This window comes from Triticum aestivum, chromosome 6D (assembly GCF_018294505.1).
Source record: "Triticum aestivum cultivar Chinese Spring chromosome 6D, IWGSC CS RefSeq v2.1, whole genome shotgun sequence".
NCBI classification, from domain to species: Eukaryota; Viridiplantae; Streptophyta; class Magnoliopsida; order Poales; family Poaceae; genus Triticum; species Triticum aestivum.
In genome coordinates, this window is record NC_057811.1 from 194,180,690 (window position 1) to 194,189,896 (window position 9,207).

Sequence of the window (9,207 nt, forward strand, 5' to 3'; positions counted from 1 at the left end):
AACTTTGACTGGCTATATCTTTTAAAATAAAACTCCAAATGAGTTGATTCTTTTTCCTACCTCTCTCAAATTTCATCTAGTTTATTTTAAGATTTATTTCAAAAATATTTGGGACAACTTTTTGTACTGGTTTTGAAATATTTGTTATTTGAATATTTTTTCAAAATAGGAAATGGAGAGAGAAGAAAACTTTCAAAAAGTGCACCCCCCTTGCATACTCTTGAAGGCAAGCATTCTGAACCCTGGCATGATATTTTCGTGAGGTGTTTTGATACAGTTACAACACCACTTTGACTTGGAGTATGCGCTATTTCTATGTATCGATTCTGTCACACGCATAAGTGCGTATTGGAGATGCTTTACTATTAGTAGGGATATGCTGGTGATAGTGATCACCCTCGCGAGCTTTTCATGCATACCGGCAGGAAGCCGAGAGAGTCGTGGTCTTGGGTAGACACGAGCTTGTCCCTAGTTCCTCGTCGAGACGAGTGTGTCCGGTATGGCATGATGAGGCTTGATGAGCAGTGATTCTGTCTGTTAATGGAGATATTTTGGTTATGCAAATCATTCGGAGAATACTTGGACCACCTGAGTCGGTCGTAGGTCGAGTTTTTTTCAGTAACTTCCCCTACTTGTTTTGTACTACCACTTGTCCCTGCCGCAGGTAGGGTATGATTTAGTAAGTTGTCAACCCCTTACCAAGGCACACACCGTACAGAGAGGCCATGGTGGAAGATACCGGATGCATCCGGTAGGCATGCCACCTGGTACGGGGGCATGGGTGTTTCCGGTTGGGACCAAGAGGGGGGCACCCCTTAGAGCGCGCGATATAAATTTGATCCCATGCTACGTCGAGGTTGTAGCCTCCCCACTTAGAGTTTGGCTTGACAGGTGTTGTGGGTGATTCCAGACACCGGTAAGTTAAGCTGGTGTGTGCAGGTCAGGCGTGTTTTCAATTAAAAGGCCATAGGCGGATTAGTCCCGATTGACTAAATAAATCCGTTACTCGTGGGTAAAGAGTACACCCTCTGCAGAGGTCATATCTATTTGGATAGCCATGTTCATGGATAAGGACTTCAGTCTGAGATGGGTCTAGTGACGGTTTTCGGATGGAGAAACGGCTAAACTGGATCATGGTAATGGTCTTCGGATGGAGAAACGGCTAGACTAGAACTTTGTTTATGACCTGTGACGTATGAGGATTATGTTTATTATTATGGAGTAACCATATACATTATTTGAATTTTTGAGTATCCCTGGGATGGTTCTACCTCCTGGATATTCACTGTGATTATTCTTTATAAGCCCTTTATGTGGTGTCGCTCAGACGCCCGACTGCGGCATGTTTATTATTTATTTATCCTTTATAAGCCCTTTTTGTGGTGTCGCTCAGACGCCCGACTGCGGCATGTTTATTATTTATTTATCCTTTATAAGCCCTTTATGTGGTGTCGCTCAGACGCCCGACTGCGGCATGTTTATTATTTATTTATCCTTTATAAGCCCTTTATGTGGTGTCGCTCAGACGCCCGACTGTGGCATGCATGTTATTTAATTAATCTTTATGAGCCCTCTATGTGGTGTCGCTCAGACGCCGACTGCAGCATTGTTAATTTATTTGCACCCTTTCGAGGAGTCATTTCAGACACTCGATCAGCGCATTCTATTTCTACCACCATATTGCATGTTCATATTTCACCTGCATGCGTGCATCTCGGATTTCGTTTACTTCATGGCAGACGTTATCATCATAAAATATTTCGGAGTATGATCACCCCCTTGTTATATTATACCCGTGTTCTTAATGTTTGCGAGTACATTCAAACGTACTCACCGGCTTGTCCCTGGCTATTGTCTTGGCCAGATTTCTTGCGTGGAGAGAGCTTTTCGACGACAGCCCCGGAACCCATGCATTGAGGATAGCAGCCTCGCGAAGATAGGAGTTATCCTGGTCAGCTGTTCTTGTTGGAAATGGAGTCCCATAGACGTAGATGAACCACAAACCGCTTCCGCCATCAACCACTAGAAACCAAGTGTTGTAATCCTAGGCCACAATGGTCTTGTACTACATATTTTGTTCTTGCTTGGAATTCTTGTATCAAGTTGGTGCCTCATCAGCTAACACTAATCCTGGGGCTGGTGAGCACAAAGGCCGTTTTCTGGGAAATTAATATCCCAAAAAACCAGTCCTGACAGACTTGGTATCAGAGCCAGGCTGACCATTGGCTAATCCTATCTTAGCCAGGTCAATAAACCTAGGTTAACCAAACCACCAGACCTTAACCTAAACCCGGCCAAGCTTCTCGCGTAAGATAGCCCCACAGTGACCCGACGCCTTTCGGCAGACGGTGCCCAACCTATCAGCCTAGCCCGTCGATCACGTGCCAGTGACCAATACCTAACACGTCTCATTCGCAAGCGTGCGAAGGAAGACTCCGTCCCCTTTTCCTATAAAAAGGGCACGCTAGCCTCAACACAGCACATCACAACCTCTTTCCCCAAACCAAGCCACGATGCCTGGCCCCATTGTTCACAATGAGACCACAACAACCAACCTTGGAGGTTTTGTGACTGTGCTCGCAAACCTCACCCGCCGTGCCTATGCATTAGAAGAGCCCCCTGAATATGTTGTGTAGCAAGGACCCATGTACGGTGAGAGCCGTCAATTCTGGGCCACTGTACACATCTATGGTAGGGGTCTATCGCCAGAACGCCCCTACAGGTTCACCGGAAGGACAACTTCCTTTGAGCCACAAGCCGTGCAACTGGCAGCTCGAGAAGCTATAGTTCAACTCCAACACTTGTCGCCCAGAGTTAACTGTCGCTCGTTCTACTACTACCCCAGTCGTGACGGGTATGGTAGGCCGCCCCAGGTTGCCAACGGAGATCACGAGACAGATCCTGCACTATTGCACCTGGTGCGCTATGTAAGCGCACTAGAGCAACTGTTCGATCAAATCACCCTTGATCTGATCGCAGCTCGTGGAGAACTAGTTCGCCGAGCCCCGGCGAGAGGAGAAGTGGAGCCCGACGCCAACAACCCAGTCGTGCTGTTCGGACACCCGATCGAGCCCTTGAGGTCTGCCCCAGCCATCAACCAGAGTGCTTTGGTGTCCCCAGAAGCGCTTCGTCGCCTTTTGGGAACCCGTTCCAACAGGATTGTGGCCAACAACCCTCGCGATGGTCATCACCACTACCCCGACCCTGCAGCCCCTCAACCTCAACCAGCAAATCCCGACGGTGAAACCCGTGGAGAAGCCCCGGCGTCCACCAGGCCAGCCCACTTAGACATTAACGAAGTAGACTAAGACACTCGAGTTGTATCAAGCCTTAGTTTCCCTACGCTTTGTAATGGTGTGATCTTGTATCATTTTTTAATGCTATCTTATTGAGCGCCCCTATCTTTGGAGTAGTAGCTATGCATATGTACGATGGCGTACAGTTGCATTTTTAAATTCCGGGCGCAGCTACCAAAACCACACCCGACGTCTCCCGCAGCAATGCGTCACATTTATGAGATATGTACGTCTGTGGCTTTGACCCAAAAACAGGATCGACAACCAGTTACCCTCCACCCCGGTAGATAACCCAGCCCCAATGCTATGTAAAAGGCCACCACGTGACCTTGCCGGGTACCTCTCACCTTGTGCGCAACCCTCACAGCCATTTCTTTGCCATGCCGATCCCCAGTATTTATTTGAGAACTCCAGACGCAACCCCGGGTAGTTTTGTTAAAATATTGTGGGACTTTACCTGCAGTACCATGAGTGCCATCCATCCACCCCAGTACGAGTTGCTCAAATCGAGGATCACCCCATCCACCTCGAAATATTGGGCAGTGGTGCACATCCCTCCCTCAAACCCAAACCAAGATCCAACGGAAGTTTCCTTCGTGGGGAAATCCATGCCGACTCCGCATATGGCCATGGAAGCTGCTGCGTACGAGGCGCTCGCTCGTCTTCGATTCGCGGTACCCTATGCCAGCGAACGGGGATATTATTATTTTCTGAGTCGTGCAGCACCCGGAGAAGTTGCATCTTTTCCCGGTGGACGAATCGAGAGAGATCCAGTACTGGCCAACCTTGCCCAGTACGTTATCGCTCAGGAGCGTTTGACTCAGCAGGTAATGGGTTATCTCCAGAGCCTCGCTGATTTAAATCCTCGGATCGCTATTGGCAGACCACTGAGGCCTGACCAGGAGGGGCGCATTCATCGACTGGTCAACCCGCTTCCCCCGATAGAAGAAGAGTGCGCCCCAGTACCAGAGACGTTTTCTCAGGATCCTGTCCGTTTACCATTTTTATTGTAAACGTCGCGGCTGTGTTTATTATCCCAGTATTTATTTATGTGTTGTAACTTGTGCGTGGTATCTAGAAATTTGTGTGACGGATCAAATTTTTGGTTTCAATTATGTGAGCAGTTTTACTGCCGTTAATTTTGTTTTAGCTAATTAATTTTATTTTCACTCGCGATACATTTTGTAGTGAGATTTCTTTCCCCGAGTTGCTGCAGCGTATGTATCTTCACGATAGAGATTTTTATTCGCGCAGCACCATAACAGCAGACTCACAACCACAACCACTCGACCTCATGCGCTAATTACAAATCCTCGTACACTTTTTGCGCCTAACTGACCACGCCCGAGGACACCGCAGTCTTAGTAAGAGAGATTTGTGAGTAATCATTCGGGCGCGAGTTGCCCCAGCACACCAATAGCAGTTAGCACTCAATGCCGCACCTAATCCCCATGATCGCCGCCACCGCGAAGAGCTAACATTCGAGCGGCAGCATCACGGCGATCATCCAGGATCATCGCGCACAAGAGCACGGAGAACCTAAGCAACGTCGCCAAACCTCCACACACCAGGACCACGTACCAGTCCGGTATCGCCTCCGCCATTAAAGCCTCGTCTCGAGCTCCTGCTAACAGCAATGGAGGAGAAGGAAGGAGAAGTAGAAGCGAGGCCAGGTGTGAGGAAGAAGAAAGGAGCACCGCGACCTTTTTATAGCTCGAGATCGGTGTACGGTGAGCGAGGTCCACCAGCGCCACTCGTCGCTCGATCGCCGGTGTTCGGAGGTGAGTCCGCGAGCAGTGCCGACAGTGCACTGGCCCGCGAGGTGAGTGCACGCTGCACCGGCAGCTAGCATGCCGCGCACTACCGCAGTACGGCCTAGATGCCGTACGCGCTAGGCGTCGCCGGTGGAGGAAGCGCGGGAGAGCACGCGAGAGAGATGAGAGACCCAGAGGTAGAAGAAGAGGCCGACAGTGGGCCCCGGGTCCACCTGTCAGCTAGAGAGAGCACTGTGCTCTCGGGTGCGACCAGCGTGTTTTAGTAATTTAGAATTTATTCTAAATTACTGTATCCACGTAGAAATATCTCATTTTTCCCCCAACCATGGATTTTTCCGCGCAGAACCAGTATTCCACACTGTGGTTTTACACCACTAATTGCCTCCTCACTGTAGCCACATTTTTATTGCACAGCAGAATGATTTCTTTTGATAAAGGCAATGTTTGTTCAAAACAGCTTTTAACAAATCTCGAGGACGAGATTTTTCTTAAGGGGGGTAGTGTTGTGACACCCCAAAATTTTGACCTTGTTTTATAAATTAAAATTTTGCCAGGAAATTAAACTTTTCCATTTGTCTAGATTTACCCTTTTGATATTGTGGGTTTTACCCCAAGTGGAAACTATCCAAAAATATTATTGGACTTGTATACTCTCTCTATGAAGCAATTCTTTATCAGTGGACTTAATTGCAAGGTTTGCTTTTTCTTGAGCTTTACTCTTTTAAAATGATCTTTCATAAATTTGGAGCATGTTTTGCACTGCAACCATTTGGCAAATGCATTTAAAATTTCCACCAAAATTTGGGGATGTCATGGGATGTTTCCACATCACTTTTATGCAGAAATATCTTTTGGTTATTGGAGATTTTGAGCTCTACATCAACTTTTCAAATCTGGTCCAGTAGGCATTTTTGCACTACAACCTATTTAAATATTCTTTTAAAAATTCTTCCAAGTGTTTGGAGAGGTCAGTAGATGCATATAATTCAACTTCATGCTAAAACCCAGTGATGTTCTTTGAAAAATTTGAGTGAATCAACCTCTTTTTCATTCTGGTCCAGTTTGGTGATTTGTACTGCAACCCTATTTTATTTTGCTCTAGTGCCCATGACCTTTTTCCTGCTTGTAGCCCTCCCTACAAAACCCTTAAGTCCAGGAGAGTGGACCCATTGGAGGATTTTAAGTGCATGCAATGAGACCTTTTTCATTCTGTCCAAAACTGAAGTTTTGCAAAACTTGCACTAGCAAGTTTCTGGTTTTGCGCAAATGATCTTGCCATCATCATCTACATCTAGGGAGACACTGGCCTGGAGTTTTTGGCCACTCCAAGAGTTGCCTAGATGCACTTAGCATTCTGTCGAACACTTGGTGTGCACAGTCTGTTTTGACAGGAGTTTTTGTTTGCACTGTGTACTTGATCCCCTGACCCAGCAACCTTGTCCACTAAGATCCTAAGTATCCATAACCCTGCCCTGTTATTTGCCAGCCTCCCTCTCGCACTCTAGGCTGCCCTGGCATTTCGTCGAGCGCGTCCCGTGCGTGCTCTGGGCGCGCCCAGAGCGCACGTTTTGCACGTGCGCGCACCAAGTCGCCGTGTTGCATTGCCGCCCTCGCCGCGTCCCGCCCCTGGCCCTTGCTCGCCTGCAGAGCCACGCACTACCCTCGCCCACTCTCCACGCCACCTCTGGCGCCCTACAGCGCCGCCGTCAGAGCTTTTGGCGGCACGCCGGCGTCGGCCGTGAGCCCCTGGCATGGACGGCGCCGCCCAAGCCACTCGCGCGCACCAGCTGCCCCTGTGAACAGCTCGAGCTTATCCTAGAGCCCGTCGGCACGTGCTCGTCGCCGCCACGTCGCCCTGCGGCTACAGAGCGACGGTCGCCGACGTTCTTATCCACGGCCGCCACGGGACCAGCCTCGAACGCCTATAAAAGGAGGCCCCGAGCCCCTCCGAGCGCTCAGGCGACCTCAGGCCTCCCCCTAGAGCTCCCCTAGCCGTGGATTGACCGGAAGAGGCCATCTCCCCCACCTCCGGCTAGTTCGGCCGCCGCTGCCTTCCGGTGCCATTCGTCGCAACCAGGCACTCCCTCGCCCATCCAGCGACACCACTCACTTCCCCTTGTTCTTGCGGAGCTGCCCAGCGCCTCAGCCTCGATCGGAAACCACCGGAGCCCAAACCCCCTTTCACTCCCGAAGCCCCCTCCGCCGCGGAGCTCGCCGCCGGCAACTCCTCCCACCACCGTCGACCAGCGACCACCGGGAGGACCGCCCCGGTCTGGCGGGTCCATCCCTGCCCTCAGGTGCCCTCGAGGAGCCGCCGTTCATCGACGGCGATCGCCGGAGTCCCGCCCCGTTCGGGCAGAGGAAGAGGAGGGAGAGGGGGGAATAGTCAAACCTGACCAGTGGGCCCTCTGGACCCACTGTCAGTGACCCCCGCGCCATCCACGCTGGCTTAAGTGGTCACGTAAACGCCTGAGTACGTTTCCTATGCTTCGAAAGCGTATTCTGTATCGAAACGTTTTCTTTTTCTGTTTTATTTTTTAAAACAGAACTTTGACAGAACTTTGACTGACTATATCTTTTAAAATAAAACTCCAAATGAGTTGATTCTTTTTCCTACCTCTCTCAAATTTCATCTAGTTTCTTTTAAGATTTATTTCAAAAATATTTGGGACAACTTTTTTACTGGTTTTGAAATATTTGTTATTTGAATATTTTTTTCAAAATAGGAAATGGAGAGAGAAGAAAACTTTCAAAAAGTGCACCCCCCTTGCATACTCTTGAAGGCAAGCATTCTGAACCCTGGCATGATATTTTCGTGAGGTGTTTTGATACAGTTACAACACCACTTTGACTTGGAGTATGCGCTATTTCTATGTATCGATTCTGTCACACGCATAAGTGCGTATTGGAGATGCTTTACTATTAGTAGGGATATGCTGGTGATAGTGATCACCCTCGCGAGCTTTTCATGCATACCAGCAGGAAGCCGGGAGAGTCGTGGTCTTGGGTAGACACGAGCTTGTCCTTAGTTCCTCGTCGAGACGAGTGTGTCTCGTATGGCATGATGAGGCTTGATGAGCAGTGATTCTGTCTGTTAATGGAGATATTTTGGTTATGCAAATCATTCGGAGAATACTTGGACCACCTGAGTCGGTCGTAGGTCGAGTCTTGTTCAGTAACTTCCCCTACTTGTTTTGTACTACCACTTGTCCCTGCCGCATGTAGGGTATGGTTCAGTAAGTTGTCAACCCCTTACCAGGGCACACACCGTACAGAGAGGCCATGGTGGAAGATACCGGATGCATCCGGTAGGCATGCCACCTGGTCCCAGGGCATGGGTGTTTCCGGTTGGGACCGAGAGGGGGGCACCCCTTAGAGCGCGCGATATAAATTTGATCCCGTGCTACGTCGAGGTTGTAGCCTCCCCACTTAGAGTTTGGCTTGACAGGTGTTGTGGGTGATTCCAGACACCGGTAAGTTAAGCTGGTGTGTGCAGATCAGGCGTGTTTTCAATTAAAAGGCCATAGGCGGAATTAGTCCCGATGGACTAAATAAATTCGTTACTCGTGGGTAAAGAGTACACCCTCTGCAGAGGTCATATCTATTTGGATAGCCATGTTCATGGATAAGGACTTCAGTCTGAGATGGGTCTAGTGACGGTTTTCGGATGGAGAAACGGCTAAACTGGATCATGGTAACGGTCTTCGGATGGAGAAACGGCTAGACTAGAACTTTGTTTATGACCTGTGACGTATGAGGATTATGTTTATTATTATGGACTAACCATATACATTATTTGAATTTTTGAGTATCCCTGGGATGGTTCTACCTCCTGGATATTCACTGTGATTATTCTTTATAAGCTCTTTATGTGGTGTCGCTCAGACGCCCGACTGTGGCATGTTTATTATTTATTTATCCTTTATAAGCCCTTTTTGTGGTGTCGCTCAGACGCCCGACTGCGGCATGTTTATTATTTATTTATCCTTTATAAGCCCTTTATGTGGTGTCGCTCAGACGCCCGACTGCGGCATGCATGTTAGTTAATTAATCTTTATGAGCCCTTTATGTGGTGTCGCTCAGACGCCCGACTACGGCATTGTTAATTTATTTGCACCCTTTCGAGGAGTCATTTC